Source organism: Ambystoma mexicanum, chromosome 2q, assembly GCF_040938575.1.
Source record: "Ambystoma mexicanum isolate Mex_15411 chromosome 2q, UKY_AmexF1_1, whole genome shotgun sequence".
Lineage (NCBI taxonomy): Eukaryota > Metazoa > Chordata > Amphibia > Caudata > Ambystomatidae > Ambystoma > Ambystoma mexicanum.
The window spans coordinates 125,437,362-125,454,483 of NC_090924.1; the positions used below are offsets into that span (position 1 = coordinate 125,437,362).

Consider the following 17,122-nt stretch of genomic DNA (forward strand, 5'->3'; position numbering starts at 1 on the left):
CACTTGCACTGCCCTTTGCACCTGTTCTCCCAGTCCCTACAAAGGTGAGCAAGCAGCTGTTTCTGTAGTGTAGTGGTTAAGGTCCCGGTTCGAGACCGGGCAGAAACACTCTCTGCTGGCATTTTACACAAAATAGTTTTTTTCCCCTTTTGTCACACACAAATGTAAAGTATGAACTTATTTGCGTTCCCATGGAAATAGCATATGCTCTCAAGAGCTTGAGAAATACACTGGGAAGGCAAGCATCCTCACATGTATTCTGTATATGGGGCCAATAAAAAAATGCACGCGCTTGCATTTTGTGTATGTAATGTTGCAGAGCACAGAGAGGATTTATTTTCCCTACTGCTGGGTATTTGGGTCTCTGGGATCACAGTTGGGTCAGCTCCGTCCTCTGAAATGGTCCATATTAGTTACATAGGTTAGTGTACCAAAGAAATAATACATTTTCATATACAGCTTCTTCATTTCTGTGTTCTGAGGGATTACCAGTTGTAAGAAATGCACTTGCCGGTACAGTGATTCCCTGGCTTTCTCTGGCCCGAGAAAGCTTTTCCTCTGAAGTGGGAACAGAAGTTGGACTGCTTCTGCTGAACTTCCTGAAAGCAGAGCTGGCGGGAGGAGGGACTTTTTGAGTGCTGGGAAAATTTGAGCTGGAAATTTGCATCGGCTGGACAGAGATTGCTTGGAGCAGCCAAAATATAATAACGGCCATGGCGCTCAAGTAAAGCAGAAAGCTTTTAGTATACACCTTTTGCACTCTTGTCAACGAAGCTGGGCTCTGTGAATGCTCACCCTACGCAAGAAAAGAGAACAGACTTTGCTGGTGACCTAAATATATCTCGCCTGATCGAGCACGATCGAGCTCTGAGTGAGCAGCTGTGCAATGGTCATCTTTACCAAAGGGGAGATGCTGCTTTTTCCAGTGTCACGCCCATGCTCTCAGGGCTGGAGGGAGGAGGGCTGCTTTTTGTTTTTACAGGCAAAAGGAAAGGCCCAGCCCTCAGAGCTTCTGCCAATGGAGATCCCAGCAGGTGCAAAATAAAGGCTCTCCCCCACCTTGCCAGCTGCAGATTGATCAGAAGACTGCTAGTCTAGTGTGTTGGGCCACTTTCTCTCTTCTGTGTATCGTCCCCTCTTATTACATAAACAGCATAAGAGGAATAAAGGAAGGAAGGAAGGAAGGAACAGTGTATCGCAAGCACCTTCCACCCTGATGTCAATGGGCCACCAACCTTCGGGATGAGGAGGAGACCTGTGAAGACAGTCAGAGCGTGCCGACTGGGGCATTCATTTGGCTCATACACCGACAAGGCTTTCAGCGGCAGGAACAAACTTCAGGAATAGGCATTCTTGGCCTCGAATCCTAAGGGGGGTGCAAACGCTGAGGACAATTCCGTCAAATGCTCAAAGGACCGTGGCTCGTTGGTCTAGGGGTATGATTCTCGCTTTGGGTGCGCGAGGTCCCGGGTTCAAATCACGGACGAGCCCAATCAAGGTGGTTAACTTGAGCTCCTTTTTTTTGTTTTTTCAATGTTATTTTCATTGGACAGACTCTCTGGTTTTCTCGGTAAGCAGTAGTCGATGAACAATTCACTTCCTGAACCTCTTTGCGTGCCATGTCCTTGCGACAAGCACTTTGTGTTCTCTGTTAGCTCTCAGTAACATTCCTTGATTTGCTTGTGAGTTTTGGCCGTCCGATCTCAAAGTGGAAATATGTCCTTCCCTCTGTACGCTGCATAGGCCCTCAGCTGGCATACTTGTATATGTGCGCATGCTTGATAGGACGTATGTTTTAGGCTGGATTGTGTGAGCTTCAGGCGCAAGGCATTTGATTAGTCTTTAAGCAGGTCCACTTGCACTGCCCTTTGCACCTGTTCTCCCAGTCCCTACAAAGGTGAGCAAGCAGCTGTTTCTGTAGTGTAGTGGTTATCACGTTCGCCTCACACGCGAAAGGTCCCGGTTCGAGACCGGGCAGAAACACTCTCTGCTGGCATTTTACACAAAATAGTTTTTTTCCCCTTTTGTCACACACAAATGTAAAGTATGAACTTATTTGCGTTCCCATGGAAATAGCATATGCTCTCAAGAGCTTGAGAAATACACTGGGAAGGCAAGCATCCTCACATGTATTCTGTATATGGGGCCAATAAAAAAATGCACGCGCTTGCATTTTGTGTATGTAATGTTGCAGAGCACAGAGAGGATTTATTTTCCCTACTGCTGGGTATTTGGGTCTCTGGGATCACAGTTGGGTCAGCTCCGTCCTCTGAAATGGTCCATATTAGTTACATAGGTTAGTGTACCAAAGAAATAATACATTTTCATATACAGCTTCTTCATTTCTGTGTTCTGAGGGATTACCAGTTGTAAGAAATGCACTTGCCGGTACAGTGATTCCCTGGCTTTCTCTGGCCCGAGAAAGCTTTTCCTCTGAAGTGGGAACAGAAGTTGGACTGCTTCTGCTGAACTTCCTGAAAGCAGAGCTGGCGGGAGGAGGGACTTTTTGAGTGCTGGGAAAATTTGAGCTGGAAATTTGCATCGGCTGGACAGAGATTGCTTGGAGCAGCCAAAATATAATAACGGCCATGGCGCTCAAGTAAAGCAGAAAGCTTTTAGTATACACCTTTTGCACTCTTGTCAACGAAGCTGGGCTCTGTGAATGCTCACCCTACGCAAGAAAAGAGAACAGACTTTGCTGGTGACCTAAATATATCTCGCCTGATCGAGCACGATCGAGCTCTGAGTGAGCAGCTGTGCAATGGTCATCTTTACCAAAGGGGAGATGCTGCTTTTTCCAGTGTCACGCCCATGCTCTCAGGGCTGGAGGGAGGAGGGCTGCTTTTTGTTTTTACAGGCAAAAGGAAAGGCCCAGCCCTCAGAGCTTCTGCCAATGCAGATCCCAGCAGGTGCAAAATAAAGGCTCTCCCCCACCTTGCCAGCTGCAGATTGATCAGAAGACTGCTAGTCTAGTGTGTTGGGCCACTTTCTCTCTTCTGTGTATCGTCCCCTCTTATTACATAAACAGCATAAGAGGAATAAAGGAAGGAAGGAAGGAAGGAACAGTGTATCGCAAGCACCTTCCACCCTGATGTCAATGGGCCACCAACCTTCGGGATGAGGAGGAGACCTGTGAAGACAGTCAGAGCGTGCCGACTGGGGCATTCATTTGGCTCATACACCGACAAGGCTTTCAGCGGCAGGAACAAACTTCAGGAATAGGCATTCTTGGCCTCGAATCCTAAGGGGGGTGCAAACGCTGAGGACAATTCCGTCAAATGCTCAAAGGACCGTGGCTCGTTGGTCTAGGGGTATGATTCTCGCTTTGGGTGCGAGAGGTCCCGAGCCCAATCAAGGTGGTTAACTTGAGCTCCTTTTTTTTGTTTTTTCAATGTTATTTTCATTGGACAGACTCTCTGGTTTTCTCGGTAAGCAGTAGTCGATGAACAATTCACTTCCTGAACCTCTTTGCGTGACATGTCCTTGCGACAAGCACTTTGTGTTCTCTGTTAGCTCTCAGTAACATTCCTTGATTTGCTTGTGAGTTTTGGCCGTCCGATCTCAAAGTGGAAATATGTCCTTCCCTCTGTACGCTGCATAGGCCCTCAGCTGGCATACTTGTATATGTGCGCATGCTTGATAGGACGTATGTTTTAGGCTGGATTGTGTGAGCTTCAGGCGCAAGGCATTTGATTAGTCTTTAAGCAGGTCCACTTGCACTGCCCTTTGCACCTGTTCTCCCAGTCCCTACAAAGGTGAGCAAGTAGCTGTTTCTGTAGTGTAGTGGTTAAGGTCCCGGTTCGAGACCGGGCAGAAACACTCTCTGCTGGCATTTTACACAAAATAGTTTTTTTCCCCTTTTGTCACACACAAATGTAAAGTATGAACTTATTTGCGTTCCCATGGAAATAGCATATGCTCTCAAGAGCTTGAGAAATACACTGGGAAGGCAAGCATCCTCACATGTATTCTGTATATGGGGCCAATAAAAAAATGCACGCGCTTGCATTTTGTGTATGTAATGTTGCAGAGCACAGAGAGGATTTATTTTCCCTACTGCTGGGTATTTGGGTCTCTGGGATCACAGTTGGGTCAGCTCCGTCCTCTGAAATGGTCCATATTAGTTACATAGGTTAGTGTACCAAAGAAATAATACATTTTCATATACAGCTTCTTCATTTCTGTGTTCTGAGGGATTACCAGTTGTAAGAAATGCACTTGCCGGTACAGTGATTCCCTGGCTTTCTCTGGCCCGAGAAAGCTTTTCCTCTGAAGTGGGAACAGAAGTTGGACTGCTTCTGCTGAACTTCCTGAAAGCAGAGCTGGCGGGAGGAGGGACTTTTTGAGTGCTGGGAAAATTTGAGCTGGAAATTTGCATCGGCTGGACAGAGATTGCTTGGAGCAGCCAAAATATAATAACGGCCATGGCGCTCAAGTAAAGCAGAAAGCTTTTAGTATACACCTTTTGCACTCTTGTCAACGAAGCTGGGCTCTGTGAATGCTCACCCTACGCAAGAAAAGAGAACAGACTTTGCTGGTGACCTAAATATATCTCGCCTGATCGAGCACGATCGAGCTCTGAGTGAGCAGCTGTGCAATGGTCATCTTTACCAAAGGGGAGATGCTGCTTTTTCCAGTGTCACGCCCATGCTCTCAGGGCTGGAGGGAGGATGGCTGCTTTTTGTTTTTACAGGCAAAAGGAAAGGCCCAGCCCTCAGAGCTTCTGCCAATGCAGATCCCAGCAGGTGCAAAATAAAGGCTCTCCCCCACCTTGCCAGCTGCAGATTGATCAGAAGACTGCTAGTCTAGTGTGTTGGGCCACTTTCTCTCTTCTGTGTATCGTCCCCTCTTATTACATAAACAGCATAAGAGGAATAAAGGAAGGAAGGAAGGAAGGAACAGTGTATCGCAAGCACCTTCCACCCTGATGTCAATGGGCCACCAACCTTCGGGATGAGGAGGAGACCTGTGAAGACAGTCAGAGCGTGCCGACTGGGGCATTCATTTGGCTCATACACCGACAAGGCTTTCAGCGGCAGGAACAAACTTCAGGAATAGGCATTCTTGGCCTCGAATCCTAAGGGGGGTGCAAACGCTGAGGACAATTCCGTCAAATGCTCAAAGGACCGTGGCTCGTTGGTCTAGGGGTATGATTCTCGCTTTGGGTGCGAGAGGTCCCGAGCCCAATCAAGGTGGTTAACTTGAGCTCCTTTTTTTTGTTTTTTCAATGTTATTTTCATTGGACAGACTCTCTGGTTTTCTCGGTAAGCAGTAGTCGATGAACAATTCACTTCCTGAACCTCTTTGCGTGACATGTCCTTGCGACAAGCACTTTGTGTTCTCTGTTAGCTCTCAGTAACATTCCTTGATTTGCTTGTGAGTTTTGGCCGTCCGATCTCAAAGTGGAAATATGTCCTTCCCTCTGTACGCTGCATAGGCCCTCAGCTGGCATACTTGTATATGTGCGCATGCTTGATAGGACGTATGTTTTAGGCTGGATTGTGTGAGCTTCAGGCGCAAGGCATTTGATTAGTCTTTAAGCAGGTCCACTTGCACTGCCCTTTGCACCTGTTCTCCCAGTCCCTACAAAGGTGAGCAAGCAGCTGTTTCTGTAGTGTAGTGGTTAAGGTCCCGGTTCGAGACCGGGCAGAAACACTCTCTGCTGGCATTTTACACAAAATAGTTTTTTTCCCCTTTTGTCACACACAAATGTAAAGTATGAACTTATTTGCGTTCCCATGGAAATAGCATATGCTCTCAAGAGCTTGAGAAATACACTGGGAAGGCAAGCATCCTCACATGTATTCTGTATATGGGGCCAATAAAAAAATGCACGCGCTTGCATTTTGTGTATGTAATGTTGCAGAGCACAGAGAGGATTTATTTTCCCTACTGCTGGGTATTTGGGTCTCTGGGATCACAGTTGGGTCAGCTCCGTCCTCTGAAATGGTCCATATTAGTTACATAGGTTAGTGTACCAAAGAAATAATACATTTTCATATACAGCTTCTTCATTTCTGTGTTCTGAGGGATTACCAGTTGTAAGAAATGCACTTGCCGGTACAGTGATTCCCTGGCTTTCTCTGGCCCGAGAAAGCTTTTCCTCTGAAGTGGGAACAGAAGTTGGACTGCTTCTGCTGAACTTCCTGAAAGCAGAGCTGGCGGGAGGAGGGACTTTTTGAGTGCTGGGAAAATTTGAGCTGGAAATTTGCATCGGCTGGACAGAGATTGCTTGGAGCAGCCAAAATATAATAACGGCCATGGCGCTCAAGTAAAGCAGAAAGCTTTTAGTATACACCTTTTGCACTCTTGTCAACGAAGCTGGGCTCTGTGAATGCTCACCCTACGCAAGAAAAGAGAACAGACTTTGCTGGTGACCTAAATATATCTCGCCTGATCGAGCACGATCGAGCTCTGAGTGAGCAGCTGTGCAATGGTCATCTTTACCAAAGGGGAGATGCTGCTTTTTCCAGTGTCACGCCCATGCTCTCAGGGCTGGAGGGAGGAGGGCTGCTTTTTGTTTTTACAGGCAAAAGGAAAGGCCCAGCCCTCAGAGCTTCTGCCAATGCAGATCCCAGCAGGTGCAAAATAAAGGCTCTCCCCCACCTTGCCAGCTGCAGATTGATCAGAAGACTGCTAGTCTAGTGTGTTGGGCCACTTTCTCTCTTCTGTGTATCGTCCCCTCTTATTACATAAACAGCATAAGAGGAATAAAGGAAGGAAGGAAGGAAGGAACAGTGTATCGCAAGCACCTTCCACCCTGATGTCAATGGGCCACCAACCTTCGGGATGAGGAGGAGACCTGTGAAGACAGTCAGAGCGTGCCGACTGGGGCATTCATTTGGCTCATACACCGACAAGGCTTTCAGCGGCAGGAACAAACTTCAGGAATAGGCATTCTTGGCCTCGAATCCTAAGGGGGGTGCAAACGCTGAGGACAATTCCGTCAAATGCTCAAAGGACCGTGGCTCGTTGGTCTAGGGGTATGATTCTCGCTTTGGGTGCGCGAGGTCCCGGGTTCAAATCACGGACGAGCCCAATCAAGGTGGTTAACTTGAGCTCCTTTTTTTTGTTTTTTCAATGTTATTTTCATTGGACAGACTCTCTGGTTTTCTCGGTAAGCAGTAGTCGATGAACAATTCACTTCCTGAACCTCTTTGCGTGCCATGTCCTTGCGACAAGCACTTTGTGTTCTCTGTTAGCTCTCAGTAACATTCCTTGATTTGCTTGTGAGTTTTGGCCGTCCGATCTCAAAGTGGAAATATGTCCTTCCCTCTGTACGCTGCATAGGCCCTCAGCTGGCATACTTGTATATGTGCGCATGCTTGATAGGACGTATGTTTTAGGCTGGATTGTGTGAGCTTCAGGCGCAAGGCATTTGATTAGTCTTTAAGCAGGTCCACTTGCACTGCCCTTTGCACCTGTTCTCCCAGTCCCTACAAAGGTGAGCAAGCAGCTGTTTCTGTAGTGTAGTGGTTATCACGTTCGCCTCACACGCGAAAGGTCCCGGTTCGAGACCGGGCAGAAACACTCTCTGCTGGCATTTTACACAAAATAGTTTTTTTCCCCTTTTGTCACACACAAATGTAAAGTATGAACTTATTTGCGTTCCCATGGAAATAGCATATGCTCTCAAGAGCTTGAGAAATACACTGGGAAGGCAAGCATCCTCACATGTATTCTGTATATGGGGCCAATAAAAAAATGCACGCGCTTGCATTTTGTGTATGTAATGTTGCAGAGCACAGAGAGGATTTATTTTCCCTACTGCTGGGTATTTGGGTCTCTGGGATCACAGTTGGGTCAGCTCCGTCCTCTGAAATGGTCCATATTAGTTACATAGGTTAGTGTAGCAAAGAAATAATACATTTTCATATACAGCTTCTTCATTTCTGTGTTCTGAGGGATTACCAGTTGTAAGAAATGCGCTTGCCGGTACAGTGATTCCCTGGCTTTCTCTGGCCCGAGAAAGCTTTTCCTCTGAAGTGGGAACAGAAGTTGGACTGCTTCTGCTGAACTTCCTGAAAGCAGAGCTGGCGGGAGGAGGGACTTTTTGAGTGCTGGGAAAATTTGAGCTGGAAATTTGCATCGGCTGGACAGAGATTGCTTGGAGCAGCCAAAATATAATAACGGCCATGGCGCTCAAGTAAAGCAGAAAGCTTTTAGTATACACCTTTTGCACTCTTGTCAACGAAGCTGGGCTCTGTGAATACTCACCCTACGCAAGAAAAGAGAACAGACTTTGCTGGTGACCTAAATATATCTCGCCTGATCGAGCACGATCGAGCTCTGAGTGAGCAGCTGTGCAATGGTCATCTTTACCAAAGGGGAGATGCTGCTTTTTCCAGTGTCACGCCCATGCTCTCAGGGCTGGAGGGAGGAGGGCTGCTTTTTGTTTTTACAGGCAAAAGGAAAGGCCCAGCCCTCAGAGCTTCTGCCAATGCAGATCCCAGCAGGTGCAAAATAAAGGCTCTCCCCCACCTTGCCAGCTGCAGATTGATCAGAAGACTGCTAGTCTAGTGTGTTGGGCCACTTTCTCTCTTCTGTGTATCGTCCCCTCTTATTACATAAACAGCATAAGAGGAATAAAGGAAGGAAGGAAGGAAGGAACAGTGTATCGCAAGCACCTTCCACCCTGATGTCAATGGGCCACCAACCTTCGGGATGAGGAGGAGACCTGTGAAGACAGTCAGAGCGTGCCGACTGGGGCATTCATTTGGCTCATACACCGACAAGGCTTTCAGCGGCAGGAACAAACTTCAGGAATAGGCATTCTTGGCCTCGAATCCTAAGGGGGGTGCAAACGCTGAGGACAATTCCGTCAAATGCTCAAAGGACCGTGGCTCGTTGGTCTAGTGGTATGATTCTCGCTTTGGGTGGACGAGCCCAATCAAGGTGGTTAACTTGAGCTCCTTTTTTTTGTTTTTTCAATGTTATTTTCATTGGACAGACTCTCTGGTTTTCTCGGTAAGCAGTAGTCGATGAACAATTCACTTCCTGAACCTCTTTGCGTGCCATGTCCTTGCGACAAGCACTTTGTGTTCTCTGTTAGCTCTCAGTAACATTCCTTGATTTGCTTGTGAGTTTTGGCCGTCCGATCTCAAAGTGGAAATATGTCCTTCCCTCTGTACGCTGCATAGGCCCTCAGCTGGCATACTTGTATATGTGCGCATGCTTGATAGGACGTATGTTTTAGGCTGGATTGTGTGAGCTTCAGGCGCAAGGCATTTGATTAGTCTTTAAGCAGGTCCACTTGCACTGCCCTTTGCACCTGTTCTCCCAGTCCCTACAAAGGTGAGCAAGCAGCTGTTTCTGTAGTGTAGTGATTATCACGTTCGCCTCACACGCGAAAGGTCCCGGTTCGAGACCGGGCAGAAACACTCTCTGCTGGCATTTTACACAAAATAGTTTTTTTCCCCTTTTGTCACACACAAATGTAAAGTATGAACTTATTTGCGTTCCCATGGAAATAGCATATGCTCTCAAGAGCTTGAGAAATACACTGGGAAGGCAAGCATCCTCACATGTATTCTGTATATGGGGCCAATAAAAAAATGCACGCGCTTGCATTTTGTGTATGTAATGTTGCAGAGCACAGAGAGGATTTATTTTCCCTACTGCTGGGTATTTGGGTCTCTGGGATCACAGTTGGGTCAGCTCCGTCCTCTGAAATGGTCCATATTAGTTACATAGGTTAGTGTACCAAAGAAATAATACATTTTCATATACAGCTTCTTCATTTCTGTGTTCTGAGGGATTACCAGTTGTAAGAAATGCACTTGCCGGTACAGTGATTCCCTGGCTTTCTCTGGCCCGAGAAAGCTTTTCCTCTGAAGTGGGAACAGAAGTTGGACTGCTTCTGCTGAACTTCCTGAAAGCAGAGCTGGCGGGAGGAGGGACTTTTTGAGTGCTGGGAAAATTTGAGCTGGAAATTTGCATCGGCTGGACAGAGATTGCTTGGAGCAGCCAAAATATAATAACGGCCATGGCGCTCAAGTAAAGCAGAAAGCTTTTAGTATACACCTTTTGCACTCTTGTCAACCAAGCTGGGCTCTGTGAATGCTCACTCTACGCAAGAAAAGAGAACAGACTTTGCTGGTGACCTAAATATATCTCGCCTGATCGAGCACGATCGAGCTCTGAGTGAGCAGCTGTGCAATGGTCATCTTTACCAAAGGGGAGATGCTGCTTTTTCCAGTGTCACGCCCATGCTCTCAGGGCTGGAGGGAGGAGGGCTGCTTTTTGTTTTTACAGGCAAAAGGAAAGGCCCAGCCCTCAGAGCTTCTGCCAATGCAGATCCCAGCAGGTGCAAAATAAAGGCTCTCCCCCACCTTGCCAGCTGCAGATTGATCAGAAGACTGCTAGTCTAGTGTGTTGGGCCACTTTCTCTCTTCTGTGTATCGTCCCCTCTTATTACATAAACAGCATAAGAGGAATAAAGGAAGGAAGGAAGGAAGGAAGGAACAGTGTATCGCAAGCACCTTCCACCCTGATGTCAATGGGCCACCAACCTTCGGGATGAGGAGGAGACCTGTGAAGACAGTCAGAGCGTGCCGACTGGGGCATTCATTTGGCTCATACACCGACAAGGCTTTCAGCGGCAGGAACAAACTTCAGGAATAGGCATTCTTGGCCTCGAATCCTAAGGGGGGTGCAAACGCTGAGGACAATTCCGTCAAATGCTCAAAGGACCGTGGCTCGTTGGTCTAGGGGTATGATTCTCGCTTTGGGTGCGAGAGATCCCGGGTTCAAATCCCGGACGAGCCCAATCAAGGTGGTTAACTTGAGCTCCTTTTTTTTGTTTTTTCAATGTTATTTTCATTGGACAGACTCTCTGGTTTTCTCGGTAAGCAGTAGTCGATGAACAATTCACTTCCTGAACCTCTTTGCGTGCCATATCCTTGCGACAAGCCCTTTGTGTTCTCTGTTAGCTCTCAGTAACATTCCTTGATTTGCTTGTGAGTTTTGGCCGTCCGATCTCAAAGTGGAAATATGTCCTTCCCTCTGTACGCTGCATAGGCCCTCAGCTGGCATACTTGTATATGTGCGCATGCTTGATAGGACGTATGTTTTAGGCTGGATTGTGTGAGCTTCAGGCGCAAGGCATTTGATTAGTCTTTAAGCAGGTCCACTTGCACTGCCCTTTGCACCTGTTCTCCCAGTCCCTACAAAGGTGAGCAAACAGCTGTTTCTGTAGTGTAGTGGTTAAGGTCCCGGTTCGAGACCGGGCAGAAACACTCTCTGCTGGCATTTTACACAAAATAGTTTTTTTCCCCTTTTGTCACACACAAATGTAAAGTATGAACTTATTTGCGTTCCCATGGAAATAGCATATGCTCTCAAGAGCTTGAGAAATACACTGGGAAGGCAAGCATCCTCACATGTATTCTGTATATGGGGCCAATAAAAAAATGCACGCGCTTGCATTTTGTGTATGTAATGTTGCAGAGCACAGAGAGGATTTATTTTCCCTACTGCTGGGTATTTGGGTCTCTGGGATCACAGTTGGGTCAGCTCCGTCCTCTGAAATGGTCCATATTAGTTACATAGGTTAGTGTACCAAAGAAATAATACATTTTCATATACAGCTTCTTCATTTCTGTGTTCTGAGGGATTACCAGTTGTAAGAAATGCACTTGCCGGTACAGTGATTCCCTGGCTTTCTCTGGCCCGAGAAAGCTTTTCCTCTGAAGTGGGAACAGAAGTTGGACTGCTTCTGCTGAACTTCCTGAAAGCAGAGCTGGCGGGAGGAGGGACTTTTTGAGTGCTGGGAAAATTTGAGCTGGAAATTTGCATCGGCTGGACAGAGATTGCTTGGAGCAGCCAAAATATAATAACGGCCATGGCGCTCAAGTAAAGCAGAAAGCTTTTAGTATACACCTTTTGCACTCTTGTCAACGAAGCTGGGCTCTGTGAATGCTCACCCTACGCAAGAAAAGAGAACAGACTTTGCTGGTGACCTAAATATATCTCGCCTGATCGAGCACGATCGAGCTCTGAGTGAGCAGCTGTGCAATGGTCATCTTTACCAAAGGGGAGATGCTGCTTTTTCCAGTGTCACGCCCATGCTCTCAGGGCTGGAGGGAGGAGGGCTGCTTTTTGTTTTTACAGGCAAAAGGAAAGGCCCAGCCCTCAGAGCTTCTGCCAATGCAGATCCCAGCAGGTGCAAAATAAAGGCTCTCCCCCACCTTGCCAGCTGCAGATTGATCAGAAGACTGCTAGTCTAGTGTGTTGGGCCACTTTCTCTCTTCTGTGTATCGTCCCCTCTTATTACATAAACAGCATAAGAGGAATAAAGGAAGGAAGGAAGGAAGGAACAGTGTATCGCAAGCACCTTCCACCCTGATGTCAATGGGCCACCAACCTTCGGGATGAGGAGGAGACCTGTGAAGACAGTCAGAGCGTGCCGACTGGGGCATTCATTTGGCTCATACACCGACAAGGCTTTCAGCGGCAGGAACAAACTTCAGGAATAGGCATTCTTGGCCTCGAATCCTAAGGGGGGTGCAAACGCTGAGGACAATTCCGTCAAATGCTCAAAGGACCGTGGCTCGTTGGTCTAGGGGTATGATTCTCGCTTTGGGTGCGCGAGGTCCCGGGTTCAAATCACGGACGAGCCCAATCAAGGTGGTTAACTTGAGCTCCTTTTTTTTGTTTTTTCAATGTTATTTTCATTGGACAGACTCTCTGGTTTTCTCGGTAAGCAGTAGTCGATGAACAATTCACTTCCTGAACCTCTTTGCGTGCCATGTCCTTGCGACAAGCACTTTGTGTTCTCTGTTAGCTCTCAGTAACATTCCTTGATTTGCTTGTGAGTTTTGGCCGTCCGATCTCAAAGTGGAAATATGTCCTTCCCTCTGTACGCTGCATAGGCCCTCAGCTGGCATACTTGTATATGTGCGCATGCTTGATAGGACGTATGTTTTAGGCTGGATTGTGTGAGCTTCAGGCGCAAGGCATTTGATTAGTCTTTAAGCAGGTCCACTTGCACTGCCCTTTGCACCTGTTCTCCCAGTCCCTACAAAGGTGAGCAAGCAGCTGTTTCTGTAGTGTAGTGGTTATCACGTTCGCCTCACACGCGAAAGGTCCCGGTTCGAGACCGGGCAGAAACACTCTCTGCTGGCATTTTACACAAAATAGTTTTTTTCCCCTTTTGTCACACACAAATGTAAAGTATGAACTTATTTGCGTTCCCATGGAAATAGCATATGCTCTCAAGAGCTTGAGAAATACACTGGGAAGGCAAGCATCCTCACATGTATTCTGTATATGGGGCCAATAAAAAAATGCACGCGCTTGCATTTTGTGTATGTAATGTTGCAGAGCACAGAGAGGATTTATTTTCCCTACTGCTGGGTATTTGGGTCTCTGGGATCACAGTTGGGTCAGCTCCGTCCTCTGAAATGGTCCATATTAGTTACATAGGTTAGTGTACCAAAGAAATAATACATTTTCATATACAGCTTCTTCATTTCTGTGTTCTGAGGGATTACCAGTTGTAAGAAATGCACTTGCCGGTACAGTGATTCCCTGGCTTTCTCTGGCCCGAGAAAGCTTTTCCTCTGAAGTGGGAACAGAAGTTGGACTGCTTCTGCTGAACTTCCTGAAAGCAGAGCTGGCGGGAGGAGGGACTTTTTGAGTGCTGGGAAAATTTGAGCTGGAAATTTGCATCGGCTGGACAGAGATTGCTTGGAGCAGCCAAAATATAATAACGGCCATGGCGCTCAAGTAAAGCAGAAAGCTTTTAGTATACACCTTTTGCACTCTTGTCAACCAAGCTGGGCTCTGTGAATGCTCACTCTACGCAAGAAAAGAGAACAGACTTTGCTGGTGACCTAAATATATCTCGCCTGATCGAGCACGATCGAGCTCTGAGTGAGCAGCTGTGCAATGGTCATCTTTACCAAAGGGGAGATGCTGCTTTTTCCAGTGTCACGCCCATGCTCTCAGGGCTGGAGGGAGGAGGGCTGCTTTTTGTTTTTACAGGCAAAAGGAAAGGCCCAGCCCTCAGAGCTTCTGCCAATGCAGATCCCAGCAGGTGCAAAATAAAGGCTCTCCCCCACCTTGCCAGCTGCAGATTGATCAGAAGACTGCTAGTCTAGTGTGTTGGGCCACTTTCTCTCTTCTGTGTATCGTCCCCTCTTATTACATAAACAGCATAAGAGGAATAAAGGAAGGAAGGAAGGAAGGAAGGAACAGTGTATCGCAAGCACCTTCCACCCTGATGTCAATGGGCCACCAACCTTCGGGATGAGGAGGAGACCTGTGAAGACAGTCAGAGCGTGCCGACTGGGGCATTCATTTGGCTCATACACCGACAAGGCTTTCAGCGGCAGGAACAAACTTCAGGAATAGGCATTCTTGGCCTCGAATCCTAAGGGGGGTGCAAACGCTGAGGACAATTCCGTCAAATGCTCAAAGGACCGTGGCTCGTTGGTCTAGGGGTATGATTCTCGCTTTGGGTGCGAGAGATCCCGGGTTCAAATCCCGGACGAGCCCAATCAAGGTGGTTAACTTGAGCTCCTTTTTTTTGTTTTTTCAATGTTATTTTCATTGGACAGACTCTCTGGTTTTCTCGGTAAGCAGTAGTCGATGAACAATTCACTTCCTGAACCTCTTTGCGTGCCATATCCTTGCGACAAGCCCTTTGTGTTCTCTGTTAGCTCTCAGTAACATTCCTTGATTTGCTTGTGAGTTTTGGCCGTCCGATCTCAAAGTGGAAATATGTCCTTCCCTCTGTACGCTGCATAGGCCCTCAGCTGGCATACTTGTATATGTGCGCATGCTTGATAGGACGTATGTTTTAGGCTGGATTGTGTGAGCTTCAGGCGCAAGGCATTTGATTAGTCTTTAAGCAGGTCCACTTGCACTGCCCTTTGCACCTGTTCTCCCAGTCCCTACAAAGGTGAGCAAGCAGCTGTTTCTGTAGTGTAGTGGTTAAGGTCCCGGTTCGAGACCGGGCAGAAACACTCTCTGCTGGCATTTTACACAAAATAGTTTTTTTCCCCTTTTGTCACACACAAATGTAAAGTATGAACTTATTTGCGTTCCCATGGAAATAGCATATGCTCTCAAGAGCTTGAGAAATACACTGGGAAGGCAAGCATCCTCACATGTATTCTGTATATGGGGCCAATAAAAAAATGCACGCGCTTGCATTTTGTGTATGTAATGTTGCAGAGCACAGAGAGGATTTATTTTCCCTACTGCTGGGTATTTGGGTCTCTGGGATCACAGTTGGGTCAGCTCCGTCCTCTGAAATGGTCCATATTAGTTACATAGGTTAGTGTACCAAAGAAATAATACATTTTCATATACAGCTTCTTCATTTCTGTGTTCTGAGGGATTACCAGTTGTAAGAAATGCACTTGCCGGTACAGTGATTCCCTGGCTTTCTCTGGCCCGAGAAAGCTTTTCCTCTGAAGTGGGAACAGAAGTTGGACTGCTTCTGCTGAACTTCCTGAAAGCAGAGCTGGCGGGAGGAGGGACTTTTTGAGTGCTGGGAAAATTTGAGCTGGAAATTTGCATCGGCTGGACAGAGATTGCTTGGAGCAGCCAAAATATAATAACGGCCATGGCGCTCAAGTAAAGCAGAAAGCTTTTAGTATACACCTTTTGCACTCTTGTCAACGAAGCTGGGCTCTGTGAATGCTCACCCTACGCAAGAAAAGAGAACAGACTTTGCTGGTGACCTAAATATATCTCGCCTGATCGAGCACGATCGAGCTCTGAGTGAGCAGCTGTGCAATGGTCATCTTTACCAAAGGGGAGATGCTGCTTTTTCCAGTGTCACGCCCATGCTCTCAGGGCTGGAGGGAGGAGGGCTGCTTTTTGTTTTTACAGGCAAAAGGAAAGGCCCAGCCCTCAGAGCTTCTGCCAATGCAGATCCCAGCAGGTGCAAAATAAAGGCTCTCCCCCACCTTGCCAGCTGCAGATTGATCAGAAGACTGCTAGTCTAGTGTGTTGGGCCACTTTCTCTCTTCTGTGTATCGTCCCCTCTTATTACATAAACAGCATAAGAGGAATAAAGGAAGGAAGGAAGGAAGGAACAGTGTATCGCAAGCACCTTCCACCCTGATGTCAATGGGCCACCAACCTTCGGGATGAGGAGGAGACCTGTGAAGACAGTCAGAGCGTGCCGACTGGGGCATTCATTTGGCTCATACACCGACAAGGCTTTCAGCGGCAGGAACAAACTTCAGGAATAGGCATTCTTGGCCTCGAATCCTAAGGGGGGTGCAAACGCTGAGGACAATTCCGTCAAATGCTCAAAGGACCGTGGCTCGTTGGTCTAGGGGTATGATTCTCGCTTTGGGTGCGCGAGGTCCCGGGTTCAAATCACGGACGAGCCCAATCAAGGTGGTTAACTTGAGCTCCTTTTTTTTGTTTTTTCAATGTTATTTTCATTGGACAGACTCTCTGGTTTTCTCGGTAAGCAGTAGTCGATGAACAATTCACTTCCTGAACCTCTTTGCGTGCCATGTCCTTGCGACAAGCACTTTGTGTTCTCTGTTAGCTCTCAGTAACATTCCTTGATTTGCTTGTGAGTTTTGGCCGTCCGATCTCAAAGTGGAAATATGTCCTTCCCTCTGTACGCTGCATAGGCCCTCAGCTGGCATACTTGTATATGTGCGCATGCTTGATAGGACGTATGTTTTAGGCTGGATTGTGTGAGCTTCAGGCGCAAGGCATTTGATTAGTCTTTAAGCAGGTCCACTTGCACTGCCCTTTGCACCTGTTCTCCCAGTCCCTACAAAGGTGAGCAAGCAGCTGTTTCTGTAGTGTAGTGGTTATCACGTTCGCCTCACACGCGAAAGGTCCCGGTTCGAGACCGGGCAGAAACACTCTCTGCTGGCATTTTACACAAAATAGTTTTTTTCCCCTTTTGTCACACACAAATGTAAAGTATGAACTTATTTGCGTTCCCATGGAAATAGCATATGCTCTCAAGAGCTTGAGAAATACACTGGGAAGGCAAGCATCCTCACATGTATTCTGTATATGGGGCCAATAAAAAAATGCACGCGCTTGCATTTTGTGTATGTAATGTTGCAGAGCACAGAGAGGATTTATTTTCCCTACTGCTGGGTATTTGGGTCTCTGGGATCACAGTTGGGTCAGC

The 17,122-nt window shown here is 47.2% G+C and overlaps 6 non-coding genes across 6 annotated transcripts; all 6 read left to right on the forward strand.

Annotated features, from left to right (window-relative positions):
• Window positions 1-1,911: 1,911 nt before the first annotated feature.
• TRNAV-CAC (transfer RNA valine (anticodon CAC)) lies at window positions 1,912-1,983 on the forward strand. The gene has a single exon. It is a non-coding gene; the product is annotated as a tRNA-Val (tRNA).
• Window positions 1,984-7,458: 5,475 nt separating this feature from the next.
• Window positions 7,459-7,530, forward strand: TRNAV-CAC (transfer RNA valine (anticodon CAC)). Its single transcript has one exon. It is a non-coding gene; the product is annotated as a tRNA-Val (tRNA).
• A 3,165-nt stretch (window positions 7,531-10,695) lies between these two features.
• TRNAP-UGG (transfer RNA proline (anticodon UGG)) lies at window positions 10,696-10,767 on the forward strand. The gene has a single exon. It is a non-coding gene; the product is annotated as a tRNA-Pro (tRNA).
• A 2,273-nt stretch (window positions 10,768-13,040) lies between these two features.
• Window positions 13,041-13,112, forward strand: TRNAV-CAC (transfer RNA valine (anticodon CAC)). The gene has a single exon. It is a non-coding gene; the product is annotated as a tRNA-Val (tRNA).
• Window positions 13,113-14,427: 1,315 nt separating this feature from the next.
• TRNAP-UGG (transfer RNA proline (anticodon UGG)) lies at window positions 14,428-14,499 on the forward strand. The gene has a single exon. It is a non-coding gene; the product is annotated as a tRNA-Pro (tRNA).
• A 2,273-nt stretch (window positions 14,500-16,772) lies between these two features.
• TRNAV-CAC (transfer RNA valine (anticodon CAC)) lies at window positions 16,773-16,844 on the forward strand. The gene has a single exon. It is a non-coding gene; the product is annotated as a tRNA-Val (tRNA).
• The last annotated feature ends 278 nt before the right edge of the window (window positions 16,845-17,122 follow it).